The following is a 22,161-nucleotide window of genomic DNA, read 5'->3' as shown; positions in this document are numbered from 1 at the left end:
ATTACTTTCTCATTAACATAACCCGTATTAGAAAGAAAAGGTGCAACTTTGTTTGATAGTGTAGCCTGAAAATCGTTTATTACTTTTGTGATGGCGATGCTAACGTATTTGCGACAGTGGTATATTTAGAGTGATGCTAACGTCAAATCCACGTGATTGTTTAGAAACGAATAACGTAACTAACGCTAAGTTACCCTTTGGGTTTCATTGAGTAATAATCTTAGTTTTACAAGATAATTGTTGCTAGCATTTTAGTTAAATGAGTTGGGCAACTGACCTGCATTAAATTTACATAGCTGTGCTCACAGCGATTTGACGTCTGTGTCTTTGAATTGCTTTAACAAAGCACCGTCACCTGAGCCGTCTTATAGTTAATGTTGGAACAACTGGGTGATTAGTCACTCTCATAATTCAATACCCTTTCTGTCAAAATAGCGCCATGTCTGCAAATATTCATGCAGCACTACCTGAAAAACATGTTAGCTTCTTTTTAGAAATATTTATGTTTTTGTCTTTCTTTTGGGCTCAATGTCAAGAAGAGGTGTGTGTAACAGCCCTAAATCAGTGCCTAAATGGTGATCTATTTAACAAGATGGAGCAAAATATTTGATTGTTCTCAGTATTATCTTTGCCAATGATCATTTGTTTTGTTTTGATTATTTTTGGATAAGAGAGAACTTTCATATCAGATGAGCAAAAAGATGCCCTCAGATCTGCGTTCCTAGAAGGAGAGGCCACTGGTTTGGCACCAGTTGTTATAGACGTAAGTTTATTCATGCTGTTACTACAGATAGAAATTGGCATGTCTATTGTAAAATTGTAATATGTATGAAAATAGAATCAAAGTGATTCAGTTTTAATAAGTTGCTTTATTGTGTTGTTTTGCTCTTGCTTTTTGTCTTTTAGAACTGTATTGGAAATTATAGAAGGTCTCTAAAAACGCCGGCCTTTCCTGAACCACAGAAGACCAAACTGTACACACGAGAACTTTCAGCTTACAATCTTTTTTGCAGGGATCTCCTGCGGAACAAGGGTGAGAGAAGGTTTTTTTTAAAGCTCATTTTAAAGTCATTTTGACAATTATTGTATTGCACCAGAAACATGTTCATATCAATATATTTGGGATAATATCAGGAGTAAAATAACATATTTTCACAGTTCTTTTTATCATATATAATATGTGTGTCTGTAGAATAATTATATCTTGCTTATGTTATTGCAAACTATATATTGTTCTGTGTTATATTCACTTTCTGTCTGGCCTAGTTTCTAGTCACACTGGGAATTCATCAGTGTTTTTACAACCCATCCAGCATTTTGTAGCTTATGTTCTAAAATTATTTAAGATACAATGGTATTTGAGAGAGGTTCCTTGAGTTTTGACTTTCAAGGTACACTGTATGCTCATTCCACTGAATTACATTATAATGATTTTGCTTGAGTTAATATTGAATGTACATTTTGTATGTGTAATAACCCTCTCAGAATTGTATCTCACATTTAGTTTGTTTCAGAAGACTTGATATTTGGACCACATACTGCACTAGGTGCCACTTCTAAACTCCTGAGGAGAGTTATTTTTAAGTGCCATACTTTTCTGGAGTTATGTTTCTATATTTCTCTATATTTACACTAATGGAGACAGGGTGAGCCAGTAGGCATTACTACAGTCTTAATGGATTGTTTTTTGTTGTTTTTTTTAATCATCAGGCAACCTGAAAGATATAAAGTTGAAATGGTCCTCATTAGGAGAAGCAGAGAAGAACAAGTACCTTGAGGAGTCAGCAGCTCTTAAAGCTGAGGGGAGAACACAGCACCTTAGCCCTGAGATGAGGGAGCTTAAAGTTAAAAAGAACCTTAAGCAGCTCAAGTTAGAGGTTTGTCATATATAGTCGGACCGTTTAGTAATGTATAGTTAAGGATGTTTCTTAACCGTTTTGATATAAATTGCTGTGAAAAAGTATTTGTACCCTTTCAGATTTCTTCTGTGTTTACTTTTCTGTCACACTTAAATTTTCATATCATAAAAACCTTTTTAAGATAACCAGAGTAAACAGAAAATGAGTTTTCAAATATTGGTTTTATTCATTAAGGGAAAAAACTATTTAAACCAACCTGGTCCTCTGTGAAACTGCAGTGTAACCCCTTGTTAAATTATGAATTAACTGTGATCAGTTTCACTAGCCAAACAGGCTTGATTTTATCCTGACCTGCAGTTAGAAAAAATGCATTTGGAAAATAATTTGAACAATAAGCCTTGCATATCCATGCTTTACTATCTATTAAAGGAGAAATAAATTTTTATGTTACGACTTTTACATGTCATTTATATTAGTTCACACAAATACTACATCCATCCGCTCCTGGCTCAGTCCCTCCTGTCAAATGTTAGAACCCATTGTAGCCCATGAATCAAAAAGTTTGCCCACCCCTATATTAGAAGAAAACCACATCTGACCACAAAGAACACATATACCATCTGGCATTTACCAAAAAGCGTCTTAAAAATGCCAACAAATATTCTGTAGACTGATGAGACAAATGTGGACCATTTCAGAAGGTATGGGTCTTGTTACATTTGAGCTAAAACTAACGCAGCACTTCAGAAACAGACCATCATACCGACAGTCAAACATGGTATTGGAACTGTGAGGATTGAGTATTAGTATGACCTTAAACACACACACTATATTCTAAAACCCTCCAGCCTGGCTGAGTGAACACATTTCTACAAAGAGTGAGCCATATTACCTCAGTGGCGATTTTAAAGACTCATTGCCAGTTATGCAAACTCTTCGTGTCAGGTTGGCACAACTAGTTATGAAGTTTAGGGAGCAGTTACTTTTTCCCATAGGGCCAAGTTGGTTGGAATAGCTTTTTTTCATAAATGAATGAAATCATCATTTGAAAACATGTATTTACTCAGGTTATCTTTATCCAATAAAAATGTTTTTTGATGGTCTGAAAGATTTAAGTGTGACTAAAGCAGAAATAGAATAAATCTGAAAGAGGGGAAACACTTTTTTCTCGTCACTCTAAGAAATCTATGGTTCTATAATGGAAAATAAAAATATTCGAAAGACCAACATATATGTATCATTCAATGTTACTTTTTTTTTCAACTCTCTTATTTTCATATACGCTTGATGTTTTTTCATGACTCTCTTACTCTAATCACTTCAAGGTATCCAGTCTTGAGATCCTGGGGGTGGAAACTGCTGTGATGTTGTTCGATTGTCAGAAGCCCAACTTCAGCAAAGGAGCTGCTGCTTTTTTGGATTCAACTGAGACCCTCAGCAGTTTTGCTTTGCATTTTTAAGGTTGAGACATACCGATTAACATGGATAACTCAAACTAATCAAGTTGTGCAGTTAACTCACTATTTACAGTATTTTTTTCCACTGTGTTTTCAGGAAGCTCTTCTGCTTCTGCTGCCAAAGAGCCAGTTGATGCCCTAGTTAAGAAGGTGCAGGAGGTATTCGACCAAAAATACAGTAAGGGTGCATTATAACACTATAATAAATTTAAAGTCAAAAGAAATGACCAAATTGAGGTATTCTTATTCTTTGCCTTTAATTAAAGTAAAAATTAAAATCAGAGGTCTGCAGTGATCATTCACTTGTCTGTCTGCTTAACTGCAAATTTTTCTAACCTTTTGAAACATTTGCCCCTCATTTTAGATGAAGTGGGAGGCAGCGGGAGGCTACCGTACCAGTCTCTTCAAAATCATAGCATCATCATAAATGCTTCTGGACTACCTAACGGCCTGACCTTGAAAAAGCCATCCCACTATGGAAGAAAACGGTTAGAAGACATTTTAAAAGCTGCAGAGCAAATTTCTTTTCAAATAGGTGAGTGGTTTGCACATACATTTTGAAGGGCATACTGTTTACATATTGTCCATATAAGTAATCTAATTTTAAAGGTACTTAAGCATCTGGTGGGTGGTTGGATTATGAGCAAGATTTTACATGACATTAAAAGTACATTGTAAGTTTATTACTTGCCTCATAATCACCTCAACAATTTGTCATACCATAAAATTAAATCTAACTAGTAAATAACTACACTTTAATATAAGATATGAAATGTAATAGTCAACTAATCTCTATCATATTGGCATCTATAAATGTTTATTTTGTTTTATTAATGGGTGGTGGTCAATACCCCCTGTTCCTCTTAGGAAAAAGCTGGAATTGTTGTCTGGCTAACAGATTCTACAGAATATAATAGAGAACTATGTCTGTTGTTGGTTTAATTCAATTCAGAAATACTTTATTAATCCATTAAAAGTTAAATGTTGATTAATACTTGAAATCATAAAAATAAAAGAATAATACTTGAAATCATAAAAATAAAAGAATTTAAAAATCTGCCCTGTTTATGTCATCATTGTACTTTTTCTCATTTCACTTAAGCAACAACTTCTTTCGATTTTCTGCTGTAGGGTCATTTTATGAAATACACTGTATGAGTACACTCAGGCTTTTGATGTGATTTATTTACAACATGTCATCATAATCGTCCCCTTCATTTTCGTGCATTCTACCTAGTTCAGTGTTGCATATGCCACTGTGAACGATACCAGAAATTCTGTAGGAATTGATGTGCGTCATGTTCTTCCATCAGTGGTCTGAGATGGGTCCCATCAGATGTCCATCTCTTCTGGTGCGGTATCACCTCCTGTGGATCCTGCTTTAAACATAGAAAGAGTCCTGCTACCAGAATTAAGCTCAGGCTTATCAGTCCTGTCCACATGTTACAGAGAGCCATTTTATAATTGGGTGCAGATCAGCTGTTTTCTTCACCGGTTTGAGACGCTGGGCCATATGGGTCCTCCAACTCCTTTGAACCCGGACTTCCTTCTGCTACCCCGTCGGTTGATCTGGCTCCTGTAACGGCAAAACTGGCTTACAGTGGCTTTTATGAATCCAGGAAGGCCTCTCTGCTATTTTCAGAGCTGTGGGCGTTGTCAGGAGTATTTGAAACGGCCCTTTCCACCGAGGAGTGCTCCAATCCTTCCGGTGGAGTGTCTTAATCAGGACCAGGTCTCCAGGCCTCAGGTCGATTATCGGCAGACCACTGGACATTTGTTTTTCTTTTGTCTGCAACATTTTATTCATCCACTCAGCTAATGAAGTTTCCTGTTGTGCTTTCTCTATTTCATTCATGTCAGAGGGCAGAGAAAACGGTCTGCCATGTACTATTTCTTTGAGAATACAAATTTACATCAGCAACTTGGTGTCACGTGATCTCAGGCTCAGAATATAGTGGGTGGAGTTATACAATGATGTACAGTAGGTGGCAAATGGAGTAAGACTAGTTTGATTTGAAGTTATTCTCATCCATAATTTAACCAGGGATTGGCATTCGGGCCATGGCCTCCCTGTTTCTTCCATTGTTTTCCTTAATCTTTAACTGAAACCCTAATGCTTTAGAACTTAGTTCTATTACACTATTTACAAAATGAGTTCCATTATCTGACCTTATAATCTGTGGGATACCATATGTGGGGAAGAAATGTGTCACTAGGTTCATCTATTACAACTAGGCAATATTTCTTCCCCCGTGTTTGCAACAAATTATGCATGATCTGCAAAAATTATTTGCATAGTCAGAAAAATTTATAGTGTAGCATTAATGCTTTACCAGATGTGACATATTCCCCCCTTGACACGTGGGTCTTCCCATGTGTCACTGTAGCCGCTGTGTTGTATAAATCTTTTGGGAGGATTGGTTTATCTTCTATCTGATAGATGTCATCTTTTTTCTGTGCTCCTCTCTTTAGCCAGGCCTTTATTTCTGTCTCGGGTGCTGACTGTTGGCCGTCTTTCAGCTCGTCTGTGTCTATAAATAGCAGATCTGACATTTTCTCTTTAATAGGTTGAAATGAGTTAGTTCTGTCCCTGATGATGTTTTAAAACCTCTATTTTGCCAAATCTTAGCATGGTGATGTACTGATCCGAAGACGTATTGGCTGTCCGTGTATATAGTAAGTATTTGTCCCTCATGTAATTCACATGCTCTCACTACAGCATATAATTCTGCTGTTTGGGCTGAGCATGCATTGGGTAGAGATTTAGCTTCTATTATCCTATCGATGGTTGTTACTGCATAACCAACTCTATTCTTTCCATATTCATCTTTAGATGCTGAGCCATCTACAAACACAACACATGAATCTGGTATAAGGGTTTGAGAAATGTCTTGTCTGGGTTTTGTGTCTTCAACTTTTGCTTTATAAGAATGTGGTTTTCCATCTTCTGCAGTAGGTATTAGATTACTTGGTTTTAAGGGGCACATCTTTTTAGAGTTATGTTTGGCTGTGATAATAATAGCGATGTCAGTGTGATATGCCTTGCATGTAGCATCAGGTGCTTCTCTTAATATTCCTGACTTCAACATATCTTGTATTACTGGCTTAGTACCTTCTTCAGCTTCTGGCTTTAAGGGGTATTGACGAACTAATGGCCTTTTTTCAGATATTAGTTTTAACCTTGTATGGTGGGAACCCCTTTATAAGTCCTACATCAGTTGATGATTGGGACCACAGTTCAGGTGGGACAGCAGCTAAGAGCCTGTTGCTCTCTTTGCTCTCAGCTAAACCCTGTATTTGTCCCTCTGCCTCATCTAAATGTGTCCTTGGATGGACTTTGACTATCCACGCCAGAGTGAGCTTCCAGATTCCTGTATTAGGATCCACTTTCGACAGTGTCAGTGCTGTTCCTGCAGAGGTTTAAAGCCTCTGTTTTTCCAAATTCTTATTATTCTTTTTTATCATATTTTATATGTCCTTATTACATTTAAAAATGAGATCACTATTGTTGGTAGTTGCTATTATTTTAAATAATGCTTGGTTTAGTTCTTATTAAAAATAAAAATAAAAACTCACTCACTGATGAACACAAAAAATGAAGGGCATATTATATCTTATAATCTTAGTTTGTCTTACCCAGTTTTATAGATACACCGTCCAGTTTCAGTCAGCTTTGTATTTAGTTCAAGTAACTAAAGTTTGTTTCAATTAACTCAAGTTTTCTCTATTTCAGTCCAGTCGAGTAATTCTGTTAAGGTTCATTTCATCTTATGTTAAATTTGAGTCTAATTCAATCATTTTGAACCTGACTGGAAAAAGTCTAAACATCTGTTAAAATCTTTTTGTTTTACCATAGAGAACTGACCTAATATTATTATGGTAATATTCGGGACTCTAATTTTTACATAACATGAATCAGACATTTATTTCACAAAAACAGAAAGTCAAATACAGACATTTGGCCACATGAAAGTTTAAATAACCTGTTTGTAAAAGAATTGTGAAAAATTGAAGACGGGTCTATGAACTTTCTTATGGTTATCAGTATTTTCAATACAGGTAGAACCTTTGCTATCTTTATATGATTTTTCGAAAAAGATTCTGGAAACCTTATTAAGATATAAATTTGGCAATGATCATCAGAACATCAGACCTTTATTAGCACTTTTAAAGTCCCTCAAAGGTGTATTACAATGAAATCAGTCATTCCCATTCCCACACATTCACACACTACTTACTTATTTCTCTGTCAGAGTCATTTTATTTGCAAAAATTTGAACATAATTTGACTTCTATTATTCTTAAAATGCACATCGTTTCCTCATAACCCCTTTTGTTTCCACTAGGTCTGTTTTGAACTCTTCAATTCTTTTTTTTTATTCACCAAGAATCAATAAGGTGGTCTTAGTGGGGTCCACCTTAAAGGTGTTGTCTGTTGGGTGTCATGTTATCATTGTCAGGTCAGTGAGGTTCATAAGTCAGTCAGAACCTTGGTCATTTGGTCTGTGCATATAATGTTTCATAGATCCAGCCTATGATTAGTCAGCAAAACTTCTACCTATAGGAGAAAAATTGATTGTTAATAAATGAGCTGCATTTCCTAGGAACACTGTCTTCCTCCTGGATGAGCATCACCTGTTGAAAAACTTTCATCATTGTTTGTTTCACATATTCAATCAGATCTTTATATTATACCAGTAGGTGAAGTTGTTAGTATCTCATGTAGACTGACATATACTGTTGCATTTGGAGAGGATCTCAGATTAAATAAACATAGTTAGAGCTTCAATCCAAGTTCATTTTGTGTCTGCAGACTTTAGCCAATTTTTCTTTTTTTTTTTATACATAAAGAGCAAGATTCAAAACATTTTCAAAAAGCAGATTGTGGCAGAATGTAAACAAAACTGCTTATTGATTGATAAAATAACATTCAAGCACACAATCACCATAATAAAAGGCTCTACTTCTAGAGAATCACTAAACGTCTGGGGTCCGGTTTTGGCCCGCGGACCTTGAGTTTGACACATGCAGGGTAGAGTTACAATTTTTTTTTCAGGCCTTTTAGCAGACAGGCTTCTGCTGTTTGCAGAAGTTTTATCTTTGTTTTCAGGCAACTGCATCTCTTTGTCAAGGTTGTTTCACAGAGCTGAAATTTAACTTCTCTCAAAGAGGAAAAATCAAGAATGCACACAATCTGAGCCAAATATGGAATTATTTCCCTGTAAAATGAATCTTTTGCATTTTATCATGATATCATTGGTAGTATTACACCATAGAATGATTTTTAAAGCACCTGTTTCTCACTAATGCTTGCCTACAAAATCTTTTACTCTCAGATTACTTCTTTAACAACATTCTGTTCTCTCTTCTCTAGTCATTGTTCACTGGGTTGTCCAGTTGGACAGTTTCCATGTTGTCCACATTGTCACCTCCTCTTTTAACTTCCTTTACCACGTCCTCTAAAACCACCTCTTAGTCTTTATAATTTGGGGCTACCTTGGTATTCTAAACTGGGATGGGTGGCGGTCAGTCCCCCTTTATTTGTTTTCAGTTAAGCTGAAAGTTTTTTTCCTGTGCTTTTCTTAAGGCCTCAGTATTATGGCTATGTCAGTTAAAGGCTGCTCTTGTTGTTTTTTTAATTCATCTTTTTGTTTTAATCTGTTTATCAACTGTGTGCACTCAGGGACTGAAAAGTCCCCTTTGAAATTATAATCTGGCAAGGTTTTTTATTGTCTCTTGAATCTTTTGAATGCATAATCTCCAGTTTAAGATCCCCGTGTAGTTTTAGGATTTCAGTGATAATTAAGTTACCTGAAAATCCGTATTTTTATGCCATCGTGTACATATTTCTGTTAAATCAGAGCTTTTTCTCTGTCCCTTCCCCATTGTTCTTTGATATTTTTCTCTTTTTAGTTTTCATTATTTCTAATTTTAGATCCCCTTGTAATTTTAAAACATCCTATGTATCTAATTTGCCCAAAAACCCATGTTTTTTATTTTTTATTCCATCTATGACAGATCATACCTGCTCCTTTTACATAGTTCTCCATAAACTTTACATCCCCTTCTAAGTCAATTAGTTTACTTTGTTTCTTCCCCATTATGTTTTATGTTAGTTTAATTGTAGTATGAATGTCCCAGATAAAAGGTCACTGGCATGAGACTTTAAGGAGAGGACATTAACACGCCCTTCTACTGCGACTAATTCGCAGCGGTGTTAATTTTCTGGAATGAAATCCGACCTGAATCTCCAAAGTCACCAGTACGTAGTTTTAATCTGAGCAAAATAAAACACAGGACTAGCAGAATCCTGTAAATTCTATTAAAATGCTTAGTCCTCCATATACACACAACACAGTCACACAGTTAGTTTCAGGTACCTTGTAATTTTTCTAAGTTAACTTGGTGTTATTTTATGAGCTCAATTTACTCTGTTCTTTTTACTTTTATAGCGCTTTTTCTATTCCCTTGCAGGGGAATAACCCTTAGTCGTTTTATTTGGCCCCCTTCTTGGCGGGGCCCTACCTTAATTTGTCACTATTCCTTTCACGGTGGAATAAAACCATACCAATGCAGCGTCCTTACCGGCGACGCACTACCAACGACTTTTAAGTACTTTCCTTCTTTTATTTATATAGCGCTTACTCTATTCCCTCGCAGGGGAATAATCCTCAGTCGTTTTCTTTAATCCCCTTCACAGCGGGATTGTACCAAATTTGTCACTATTCCTTTCATGGTGGAATAAAACCATCCCAATGCAGTGTCCTTACCGGCGACGCACTACCAACGACTGTTAAGTACTTTTCTCATGAACTGTATTTTAAAACTGTCTCACCTCAGAGTTGACTTCTTGGTGACTTTCTGGACCCTGTGAGAGTCACCCCGCGCCGAGGAAGGCGATAACCCACTGGCCAGGTGTGAATTCACACACCGGGACTTTCAGCCACTCCGGCTAATGGAGGCTGTGCAGCGGTACTTCGCTCGACGTCAGGCTTCCCCACGGATCCCAGAGTCACTGTTAAAGCAAAGAGAAATAAAGTTATTGAATTAATCCGGCTACGAAGAACCAATTATTGTTAGGTATTATTCGGTCAACTCAGAGGTAAGAACGATACAGTCAGTTTTACTTGTGACAAGGGTAGCCCACTTTGCAGTGCAACTACAAAGTTTTTGACACCCTATCTCTTTATTTATATGCACAGTTCAACAGACAGTTCAGACAGGATGTGTGTGTGTGTGTGTGTGTGTGGCTGGTAGGAGGCTGGTTCGCTTGGGAAATAGATAACAGGGATTTCACACACAGGAGGGAGGACTGCACTCAGAGACAAGCTGCATACCAAAGAGCAGACTGCAGGTGCATTACAGCACAAAGTTTTTACATGAGTGATAACAAGTCCTCGCACCTATCCAACAATAATGTTTTTCATCTTTTAGTAAAAGTCTCAGGTATACCTGGGATCATTTTGCTTGTTATAAAAAGGGGCTATTTTTGGGTTGCCTTAATCATACAGTTTGTATTTGGATTGTATGGATATTGTTAGGATCAGTTAAACACATCAGATTTGATCTTCCCAGTGTCAGTCCAATTTATTGTATAACTATGGATATCTACTGTACATGGTTATTGACACTAATGGTCTGTAATAGAATAGTTACCATCAAAAACCCTGACCTGAATCTGTGAACTGAACCAAACAGACCAAAGCAATTTATCCTGAAATATATCCAAGGCTACAGTTGTTAACTATTCGGATGGATTTATAAATATCAAGACAAGGGTAATTGCAATGTTTTGGTGACCATTTTCTGTCTAAATCAAAGCTTTTATTAGTTATCTGATTCCTGTTATTTTTGTGATTCTCAGTTATTTATTCCTGTAAGTTTTTCTATAGTTTTTGGTGATTTGTGTATCTCTATGCTTCTATTTGCCTTTTTGCTTTGCCACAAACACACCTGAATTTCCCCACAGTAGGACAATAAAGGCTTTTTATTTTGTATTCTATTCTAATTAGCAATGTTGATTTATTTGATATAACTATTTCAACTTTTTGGAAGGACACATTAAGAACAATTTTAACATTCTGTAATTTTGTGTTTTTTGTTTGGATCAGATACTGAGAGTGAAAATCAGACACAAACTGTGGAAGATATTTTGGAGGGAATGTGTGGAAATGGTAAGTTTCTTGCATGCATGGGCTGTTCCAGACAGGTGCCAAGAGGGGCCAGTGCCCCTGCAAAGCTGGTCCTAGCTCCTGTTATGGCCCCTGCACTGAAGACATAATACTAAATCAATTTCTTATATGTGCTGGCACAGAAACTGTAACTCATTGGTCCCTTGGACCAATTTTATTTTTTACCTTTACAGTCTTACTTTAGCAATGAATTAAAAATTATGGTGTTGCACTTTTATCTTCAGCCATATTGAGTTGGATCACAATTGTATCTGCTAGATCAGGGATCTACAACCTGCAGCTCCAGACCTGAGTGGCTCACTTAATATTATTAAACAACGAAATATTGACCAGTTTTTTTTTTTTTGCTTAATGTTTTTGTTTTGTGCCCCCATGAACCCCCCCTCCCCTAATAAATTTAGTCTAGGACCACCACTATTCCTTTCACGGTGGAATAAAACCATACCAATGCAGCGTCCTTACCGGCGACGCACTACCAACGACTTTTAAGTACTTTCCTTCTTTTATTTATATAGCGCTTACTCTATTCCCTCGCAGGGGAATAATCCTCAGTCGTTTTCTTTAATTCCCTTCACAGCGGGATTGTACCAAATTTGTCACTATTCCTTTCATGGTGGAATAAAACCATCCCAATGCAGTGTCCTTACCGGCGACGCACTACCAACGACTGTTAAGTACTTTTCTCATTAACTGTATTTTAAAACTGTCTCACCTCAGAGTGGACTTCTTGGTGACTTTCTGGACCCTGTGAGAGTCACCCCGCGCCGAGGAAGGCGATAACCCACTGGCCAGGTGTGAATTCACACACACCGGGACTTTCAGCCACTCCGGCTAATGGAGGCTGTGCAGCGGTACTTCGCTCGACGTCAGGCTTCCCCCACGGATCCCAGAGTCACTGTTAAAGCAAAGAGAAATAAAGTTATTGAATTAATCCGGCTACGAAGAACCAATTATTGTTAGGTATTATTCAGTCAACTCAGAGGTAAGAACGATACAGAGTCAGTTTTACTTGTGACAAGGGTAGCCCACTTTGCAGTGCAACTACAAAGTTTTTGACACCCTATCTCTTTATTTATATGCACAGTTCAACAGACAGTTCAGACAGGATGTGTGTGTGTGTGTGTGGCTGGTAGGAGGCTGGTTCGCTTGGGAAATAGATAACAGGGATTTCACACACAGGAGGGAGGACTGCACTCAGAGACAAGCTGCATACCAAAGAGCAGACTGCAGGTGCATTACAGCACAAAGTTTTTACATGAGTGATAACAAGTCCTCGCACCTATCCAACAATAATGTTTTTCATCTTTTAGTAAAAGTCTCAGGTATACCTGGGATCATTTTGCTTGTTATAAAAAGGGGCTATTTTTGGGTTGCCTTAATCATACAGTTTGTATTTGGATTGTATGGATATTGTTAGGATCAGTTAAACACATCAGATTTGATCTTCCCAGTGTCAGTCCAATTTATTGTATAACTATGGATATCTACTGTACATGGTTATTGACACTAATGGTCTGTAATAGAATAGTTACCATCAAAAACCCTGACCTGAAGCTGTGAACTGAACCAAACAGACCAAAGCAATTTATCCTGAAATATGTCCAAGGCTACAGTTGTTAACTATTCGGATGGATTTATAAATATCAAGACAAGGGTAATTGCAATGTTTTGGTGACCATTTTCTGTCTAAATCAAAGCTTTTATTAGTTATCTGATTCCTGTTATTTTTGTGATTCTCAGTTATTTATTCCTGTAAGTTTTTCTATAGTTTTTTGGTGATTTGTGTATCTCTATGCTTCTATTTGCCTTTTTGCTTTGCCACAAACACACCTGAATTTCCCCACAGTGGGACAATAAAGGCTTTTTATTTTGTATTCTATTCTAATTAGCAATGTTGATTTATTTGATATAACTATTTCAACTTTTTGGAAGGACACATTAAGAACAATTTTAACATTCTGTAATTTTGTGTTTTTTGTTTGGATCAGATACTGAGAGTGAAAATCAGACACAAACTGTGGAAGATATTTTGGAGGGAATGTGTGGAAATGGTAAGTTTCTTGCATGCATGGGCTGTTCCAGACAGGTGCCAAGAGGGGCCAGTGCCCCTGCAAAGCTGGTCCTAGCTCCTGTTATGGCCCCTGCACTGAAGACATAATACTAAATCAATTTCTTATATGTGCTGGCACAGAAACTGTAACTCATTGGTCCCTTGGACCAATTTTATTTTTTACCTTTACAGTCTTACTTTAGCAATGAATTAAAAATTATGGTGTTGCACTTTTATCTTCAGCCATATTGAGTTGGATCACAATTGTATCTGCTAGATCAGGGATCTACAACCTGCAGCTCCAGACCTGAGTGGCTCACTTAATATTATTAAACAACGAAATATTGACCAGTTTTTTTTTTTTTGCTTAATGTTTTTGTTTTGTGCCCCCATGAACCCCCCCTCCCCTAATAAATTTAGTCTAGGACCACCACTATTCCTTTCACGGTGGAATAAAACCATACCAATGCAGCGTCCTTACCGGCGACGCACTACCAACGACTTTTAAGTACTTTCCTTCTTTTATTTATATAGCGCTTACTCTATTCCCTCGCAGGGGAATAATCCTCAGTCGTTTTCTTTAATTCCCTTCACAGCGGGATTGTACCAAATTTGTCACTATTCCTTTCATGGTGGAATAAAACCATCCCAATGCAGTGTCCTTACCGGCGACACACTACCAACGACTGTTAAGTACTTTTCTCATTAACTGTATTTTAAAACTGTCTCACCTCAGAGTGGACTTCTTGGTGACTTTCTGGACCCTGTGAGAGTCACCCCGCGCCGAGGAAGGCGATAACCCACTGGCCAGGTGTGAATTCACACACACCGGGACTTTCAGCCACTCCGGCTAATGGAGGCTGTGCAGCGGTACTTCGCTCGACGTCAGGCTTCCCCCACGGATCCCAGAGTCACTGTTAAAGCAAAGAGAAATAAAGTTATTGAATTAATCCGGCTACGAAGAACCAATTATTGTTAGGTATTATTCAGTCAACTCAGAGGTAAGAACGATACAGAGTCAGTTTTACTTGTGACAAGGGTAGCCCACTTTGCAGTGCAACTACAAAGTTTTTGACACCCTATCTCTTTATTTATATGCACAGTTCAACAGACAGTTCAGACAGGATGTGTGTGTGTGTGTGTGGCTGGTAGGAGGCTGGTTCGCTTGGGAAATAGATAACAGGGATTTCACACACAGGAGGGAGGACTGCACTCAGAGACAAGCTGCATACCAAAGAGCAGACTGCAGGTGCATTACAGCACAAAGTTTTTACATGAGTGATAACAAGTCCTCGCACCTATCCAACAATAATGTTTTTCATCTTTTAGTAAAAGTCTCAGGTATACCTGGGATCATTTTGCTTGTTATAAAAAGGGGCTATTTTTGGGTTGCCTTAATCATACAGTTTGTATTTGGATTGTATGGATATTGTTAGGATCAGTTAAACACATCAGATTTGATCTTCCCAGTGTCAGTCCAATTTATTGTATAACTATGGATATCTACTGTACATGGTTATTGACACTAATGGTCTGTAATAGAATAGTTACCATCAAAAACCCTGACCTGAAGCTGTGAACTGAACCAAACAGACCAAAGCAATTTATCCTGAAATATGTCCAAGGCTACAGTTGTTAACTATTCGGATGGATTTATAAATATCAAGACAAGGGTAATTGCAATGTTTTGGTGACCATTTTCTGTCTAAATCAAAGCTTTTATTAGTTATCTGATTCCTGTTATTTTTGTGATTCTCAGTTATTTATTCCTGTAAGTTTTTCTATAGTTTTTTGGTGATTTGTGTATCTCTATGCTTCTATTTGCCTTTTTGCTTTGCCACAAACACACCTGAATTTCCCCACAGTGGGACAATAAAGGCTTTTTATTTTGTATTCTATTCTAATTAGCAATGTTGATTTATTTGATATAACTATTTCAACTTTTTGGAAGGACACATTAAGAACAATTTTAACATTCTGTAATTTTGTGTTTTTTGTTTGGATCAGATACTGAGAGTGAAAATCAGACACAAACTGTGGAAGATATTTTGGAGGGAATGTGTGGAAATGGTAAGTTTCTTGCATGCATGGGCTGTTCCAGACAGGTGCCAAGAGGGGCCAGTGCCCCTGCAAAGCTGGTCCTAGCTCCTGTTATGGCCCCTGCACTGAAGACATAATACTAAATCAATTTCTTATATGTGCTGGCACAGAAACTGTAACTCATTGGTCCCTTGGACCAATTTTATTTTTTACCTTTACAGTCTTACTTTAGCAATGAATTAAAAATTATGGTGTTGCACTTTTATTTTCAGCCATATTGAGTTGGATCACAATTGTATCTGCTAGGTCAGGGATCTACAACCTGCAGCTCCAGACCTGAGTGGCTCACTTAATATTATTAAACAACGAAATATTGACCAGTTTTTTTTTTTTTGCTTAATTTTTTTGTTTTGTGCCCCCATGAACCCCCCCTCCCCTAATAAATTTAGTCTAGGACCACCACTGCTTGCATGTATAAAATATAATATTTCTTATTACTTACATGCGGGGAAATGACAAATGAGTATAGTGGTAGACAAACTGCAACCCATTTTAAGGTTCTCGTGACAGCACTACCAACCTCATTACTTCATAGCTTTGAAAACAGTTAATATTTTATGCAGCTGTTGTTTGTCTATTCTGAATCTCCACAAATACATGTGCTGTCATATATTCATTGACATACATTATAATGTATGCTCCTTTCGGATATAATTTTAGATTACAGTGTTGCTAACCCATAAACTATTCTTTAGGTGTGCAGAGCGCTGGAGAGCCTGTGGAAGTGTCGGGAAATGACGCAGTGCTAACGGCTGCAAGTGGTATATTTTCAAATATATTTGTTTATTATACATATTTCATGTATATCAAGCTTAATTTTCTGATTCAATAACCTCTTTTTGATGTGTATTTTAGATGCTGTTAACTTTTGTTGCATCTGCCATACTCACTTCAACGACAAAAAAAAGAATGCCATGAAGAAATGGCGCATGTGGCGTGAAATGCTGGTACAGCCATGGAAATACCATGAGGAATTCCTTCTCCGGTTTTCTGATCAACACAATGCAGTGTGTTATTATCAAAAAAATAAATATTGTGTAAATTATAATGGAAGATACTCACATGCATATGTGTAAAAAGTACACATGCAATGTCATATATGAAATGCAGATTAATGGTTTTGTCCTTATATCTTTTCTCCAGCTCACGTATGATGAACTTTGGATATGCAAGCCTGTTTCAAGAGAAAAAGTCTGATAAATACATAAGACAAATGGATAACACAGAATCCAGCAATTTTGGAAAGCATTTAGATTTTTTACCACTTCTGCACAGATTAATGAACACAAGCTTCTTAAAAAAATAAAATAAAATTAACGCACCTTTCTCCATGAGTCATGTTCAAAAACATTAATGGTATTTCATGGCGGCATGAGGCTCCAAATACACCAGTCACATCTAGTTTTTTTTGCGACCGAAGTAAATTTCCAGCTTTGAAGTTGCTACAGTCCTAATTAGTTAAGAAAACAGAGGTACTTATTCAAGCCATTATAAGCGAAACAACATACCGTAAACCTCAAAGACGCCCATACTCAAATTCTAAATCCCAATACTTACCATGTAAACGTAGAAATAACTTTATCTATCCGCAACGTAATTAAGAGGTAATAAGGACTAATGATAAAGGAATGACAAGAAAAAACATAACAGTATTTACTCACTTCAGTTGGTTTGGAGCAATCAGGATGTGACAGGAGATATTCCTCTACATCCTCATCCCTCACAAACATGCTGTTACCATGCAAGGGCTCTGTCACACTTCTTCCAGAGCTCCTTTTTCTTACAAGGCCAAAGTTGGCATCCATACTCACAATCATTGTGCCATCAGCCTAAAACATAAACAGCAACAACGACTGATGAGTTTCTGATTTATTAGTAAATTCTCAAATAAGAATAAAAGAATTTAGATGACACCTGAAAGGATATAAAACATGAGCCTTGCATGAGACTTTAACATATATCCTTTCTAAGAAATATGAAATGCAATTTCTATCATTGTGTCCAACCTTTGGACATGCTGGGCATGCTGTCCCATCATCAAATAAGTCACATAGACCGGCTAAACTTCTTCGTCGGGAGTGGTAGTGACGAAACTGGGAAATGGATTCTCCCACCAGGGCTCTGTAGAGCATATTAACCTATGGTAAAAACAGTAAGAGTAATTAAAAAGGTTTCATTTTGTAAATGCAAAAGGTACACAACTAAAATGGAAAAACTTGCTGATAGACTTTATGACAACCTTTTTGTTAAGAGCACAAGACTGTAAAATTCCAATGATCCTAAAAAATAATCCTATGTGAAAATAGGTTCCATCATTGTAACATGTACTTGGTTTCTCCAAACTAGCCTATTTATCTGAATATTTTTAATACTCAGCATCTACAGGTGAAATTTTCAGTTTTCTTACTAAACATCTTTACTTTAAAAGAAATCCCGGGAGAATATGCTTGAATAATTAGGATTGTATTAAAACACAATATACTTTACAATGGAAATCAGTGGAGGATTAGTTTCATGATAATTTTTTTATTTACAGGTACATCTCATCATGATACAAGTTCAATATTATCTGTCACCTATTTTAGAAAGTGAATCTCATACTACAGGTCCTTCTCAAAAAATTAGCATATTGTGATAAAGTTAATTATTTTCCATAATGTCATGATGAAAATTTAACATTCATATATTTTAGATTCATTGCACACTAACTGAAATATTTCAGGTCTTTTATTGTCTTAATACGGATGATTTTGGCATACAGCTCATGAAAACCCAAAATTCCTATCTCACATAATTACCATATCATTAAAGGGTCTCTAAACGAGCTATGAACCTAATCATCTGAATCAACGAGTTAACTCTAAACACCTGCAAAAGATTCCTGAGGCCTTTAAAACTCCCAGCCTGGTTCATCACTCAAAACCCCAATCATGGGTAAGACTGCCGACCTGACTGCTGTCCAGAAGGCCACTATTGACACCCTCAAGCAAGAGGGTAAGACACAGAAAGAAATTTCTGAACGAATAGGCTGTTCCCAGAGTGCTGTATCAAGGCACCTCAGTGAAAATCTGTGGGAAGGAAAAGGTGTGGCAGAAAACGCTGCACAACGAGAAGAGGTGACCGGACCCTGAGGAAGATTGTGGAGAAGAGCCGATTCCAGACCTTGGGGGACCTGCGGAAGCAGTGGACTGAGTCTGGAGTAGAAACATCCAGAGCCACCGTGCACAGGCGTGTGCAGGAAATGGGCTACAGGTGCCGCATTCCCCAGGTCAAGCCACTTTTGAACCAGAAACAGCGGCAGAAGCGCCTGACCTGGGCTACAGAGAAGCAGCACTGGACTGTTGCTCAGTGGTCCAAAGTACTTTTTTCGGATGAAAGCAAATTCTGCATGTCATTCGGAAATCAAGGTGCCAGAGTCTGGAGGAAGACTGGGGAGAAGGAAACGCCAAAATGCCAGAAGTCCAGTGTCAAGTACCCACAGTCAGTGATGGTCTGGGGTGCCGTGTCAGCTGCTGGTGTTGGTCCACTGTGTTTTATCAAGGGCAGGGTCAATGCAGCTAGCTATCAGGAGATTTTGGAGCACTTCATGCTTCCATCTGCTGAAAAGCTTTATGGAGATGAAGATTTCATTTTTCAGCACGACCTGGCACCTGCTCACAGTGCCAAAACCACTGGTAAATGGTTTACTGACCATGGTATCACTGTGCTCAATTGGCCGGTCAACTCTCCTGACCTGAACCCCATAGAGAATCTGTGGGATATTGTGAAGAGAACGTTGAGAGACTCAAGACCCAACACTGGATGAGCTAAAGGCCGCTATCGAAGCATCCTGGGCCTCCATAAGACCTTAGCCGGCCCACATGCTGATTTTCTCCATGCCACGCCGCACTGAAGCAGTCATTTCTGCCAAAGGATTCCCGACCAAGTATTGAGTGCATAACTGTACATGATTATTTAAAGGTTGACGTTTTTTGTATTAAAAACACTTTTCTTTTATTGGTCGGATGAAATATGCTAATTTTGTGAGATAGGAATTTTGGGTTTTCATGAGCTGTATGCCAAAATCATCCGTAATAAGACAATAAAAGACCTGAAATATTTCAGTTAGTGTGCAATGAATCTAAAATATATGAATGTTAAATTTTCATCATGACATGGAAAATAATGAACTTTATCACAATATGCTAATTTTTTGAGAAGGACCTGTATATGGATTTGTTACACATAGAATGAAATATTGCTAGGCTTTATTTTATGTTGTTGCGGTGATTTTGACTTACAGATAATAAAAATCCAAAATTCAGTGTTTCAAAAAATTGACCACAGCCTTGAGAGGATTGTCAAGATAAATCCATTTAGGAATTTGGGGGAGCTTTACAAGGAGTGGACTGGAGTCAGCACATCAAGAGCCACTACAGACAGACGAATCCTACACATTGGCTTCAAGCATCTTACATGGGCTAAGGAGTAAAGAACTGGAGTGCTGCTCAGTGGTCCAAAGTTCTCTTCTCAGATGAAAGTATTGTTTGTACTTAAGTGTAATGAATCAATGAATTCAATGAATTCAAATTTTTTAAAAATGTACCTAAACATATTAGTCCTCATTTTTTGATGTACTATTAATAGATTAACCATCTAATATATTGGAAATGTCAATAGTGACAGTTTTTACATTACCTCCACGAGAGACAGATTGTTCTTCCACCGTAACGTGTTGCTAAATCCCTCAACAGAGACCTGGCACTCTAAAGAGAAATGATGAAACAGCTCAACAAGAGCTACTGAAAAGGCTGTTAGAGACTTCTCTGGTGTGGCAGGCCAAAGCCCATACTTTAACAAGGTGCAAGCCTCGGGTTCACACGCACAAAAAGCAACTCTACAGTTGCATAGTTGTCCTAAAAAAAGGAGAAAATAAAAGAACATTAATGTAGGTATTTCTGCAACTTGTATTTAATTCCTCACTATGTTGTGAGTTATATGTTTGCTTTATTTTGCTAGGCTGTAAAATAACTCCATGCTCTCCATAGAGTTCTTATTTTTACTGCTCTCTTTAACGGACACCACAGCAGATCATCTGACTCCATTTTAACCTGTCTATGATATACTCCTCTATCACACCAACCCTCGGCATTTCCTCCTTCACTACATCCATGAATGTTTTACATGGGCTTTGGCTTTATCGCCTGCCTAGCAACTACATCTTAATAATCCTTTGTCAAGTACATCTATCCCTTCTCTATACATGTCCATCCACCTCAGCCTTCCCACTCTTACCTTGTCTCCAAACCTGAGCTTGCCCTCTGACATATAATTCATACGCTTTTCTATCCTTATCATGTCAATATAAAAAAAAATTATAACTAGTAATCCCAAATATCTTTCAACAATAAAAAATACACCCTAAACAAGACTTCAGGTGGAATTAAGTAAATATAGTCATTAAAAGAACAACTAAGTTTAACTCAGAAACATTAAAGTTTAGTAAAAATAGCTTCTTAAGAAATATTTCTTAAAAGAACAAACCCGTATTCACAAAAATGTTGATATCCCTGGAGTACACTCCATGGGTACTGTGATCCCCTGATAAATGCAGAACTAACTGCTGCCAAGCTGCCTCATAGTAGGTTTTTTAAAGAGACAAAGGGAATAATACGTTTAAGAGTAATTAAGAATTTCTTAAATAGGTCAAACGTTTTATAAATAAAACCCATAAAAAATAACTTGCATTCCATTTCTCTGGAAGGTGCAGAGAATTTTGATGTATTTTCTCAATGCATGTCTTACAAAATACACTGGTACTGCTGCATTCCAAACAGCGATATTCAGCAAGTTCTTTGCAAATACTGCAGATGTTAGAGGAAGGTGCTGAGGATTTATATGACACTTGTATTAGCTCATATTTCAGTAAATCCCACGAGTTTAGTTCTTTTCTTTTAGCCTGACAGTTGGCTGTCTCTTCATCAAAAGAGTTAGAAACGGTATTATTTGGGTTTTCTGTGAGAGGTGTGATTGGTGTGGACACAGGTGAGTCTGTATGACTTGAGCTGGGATGTGATGACAGATAAGAAAATTTAACACCACCATCAATGGTTTTCCGCACTACTTTTATCCTATTTGTCCTGCAGCGGACACTGCTCTTGAGTTTTGGCATGGTTCTAAAGTGGGAGAGAAAAGAAAAAAAATACTCAATTACAATTACAATAAGCAGCTGAGCAGATTAGTAGATTGTTGATTAATTAAATATATATCCATGCTGACATCATTTGAGCAGATATACCAATGAAAAAACCTAGAAAGTCGAATCAAGGAGAAAGGCAATCGTTTAATGCAATGCAATACACAAGCCACTAGCTTCAACCTCCATAGCAGTTATTTTAACACGACAGTGCAGGTAAGCAAAAAATTGAAAAAGGCTAACATTCAATTTTTGTAAATTTATAAACGTTTTTTACGGTGGCTGGGGGGTGCGACATTACAAAATCTAAAACACTTTATCATTATCA

General features: G+C 37.4%; 1 pseudogene; it reads left to right on the top strand.

The window, feature by feature from the left end:
• Positions 1-528: 528 nt before the first annotated feature.
• Positions 529-16,979, top strand: LOC124883404 (annotated as a pseudogene).
• The last annotated feature ends 5,182 nt before the right edge of the window (positions 16,980-22,161 follow it).

This window comes from Girardinichthys multiradiatus, chromosome 17 (assembly GCF_021462225.1).
Source record: "Girardinichthys multiradiatus isolate DD_20200921_A chromosome 17, DD_fGirMul_XY1, whole genome shotgun sequence".
In the NCBI taxonomy this organism is placed as follows: domain Eukaryota; kingdom Metazoa; phylum Chordata; class Actinopteri; order Cyprinodontiformes; family Goodeidae; genus Girardinichthys; species Girardinichthys multiradiatus.
Note: the sequence above shows the minus strand (reverse complement) of the source record. Positions and strands in the feature narration are given on the sequence as shown.